Source organism: Galeopterus variegatus, unplaced genomic scaffold (genome assembly GCF_000696425.1).
Source record: "Galeopterus variegatus unplaced genomic scaffold, G_variegatus-3.0.2 Scaffold3705, whole genome shotgun sequence".
NCBI lineage: Eukaryota > Metazoa > Chordata > Mammalia > Dermoptera > Cynocephalidae > Galeopterus > Galeopterus variegatus.
The window spans coordinates 370482-371176 of record NW_007729816.1 but is presented as its reverse complement, the minus strand read 5'-3'; the positions used below and the strand labels follow the sequence as shown (position 1 = coordinate 371176).

At 42.4% G+C, this 695-nt stretch overlaps 1 non-coding gene across 1 annotated transcript; it reads right to left on the bottom strand.

The window, feature by feature from the left end:
- Positions 1-417: 417 nt before the first annotated feature.
- TRNAI-GAU lies at positions 418-491 on the bottom strand. The gene has a single exon. It is a non-coding gene; the product is annotated as a tRNA-Ile (tRNA).
- Between the last annotated feature and the right edge of the window lie 204 nt (positions 492-695).

Genomic DNA, 695 nt, shown 5'->3' with positions numbered 1-695 from the left:
AAAGGTCCTTGGAGCCATAGGTTGGAAAGCATGGCTGTGCAGGGCAGACCCGAGGTGGACGCTCGCCCACCTGCTTCACTAAACTCCTCTCTCCCTTTGCTCTGTCCTCTTCTCTTCTCTCTCTGTCTCTCTCAAGAACACAAGAATAGCAACAAAACTAAAAGGATACATTGGCGCGCATGCACACTAACTCCATACACACACACACACACACAATTTGCTTACAAAGGATGTGCTAAAACCACACCCAACTGGACCGATGTGAGGGCCCTGACCAAACTATTCTATTTTCCCAGCAGTGGTAGTGTGTTATAGGTTTGCTGGAGTCTGAAACCTTATCAATGTACTATATCATTATTTTAAAATCCACTGGTCTATCTTGCAATTTCACATTTTCTTGTTGCTGTCATTAGCAGCTGGCCAGTACAGGGATCGAACCCTGGACCTTGGTGTTATCAGCACCACATTCTAACCAATTGAGCTAACTGGCCAGCTCCTATCTTGCAATTTGAAAGGATCTTGTAGGACAGTCTATTTCAAACATTCTTCCTGATATTCCCAAAAAAATACTTCCATTGTAAGACTATTATTAGTTTGGAAAACACAGTTCTGAAAGATGGGTGTGATTGAATTAAAGAGAGCTGACATCTAATCATTGTGACCTAAATGCTGAATGGAGTAAGAGAAAAGATTGA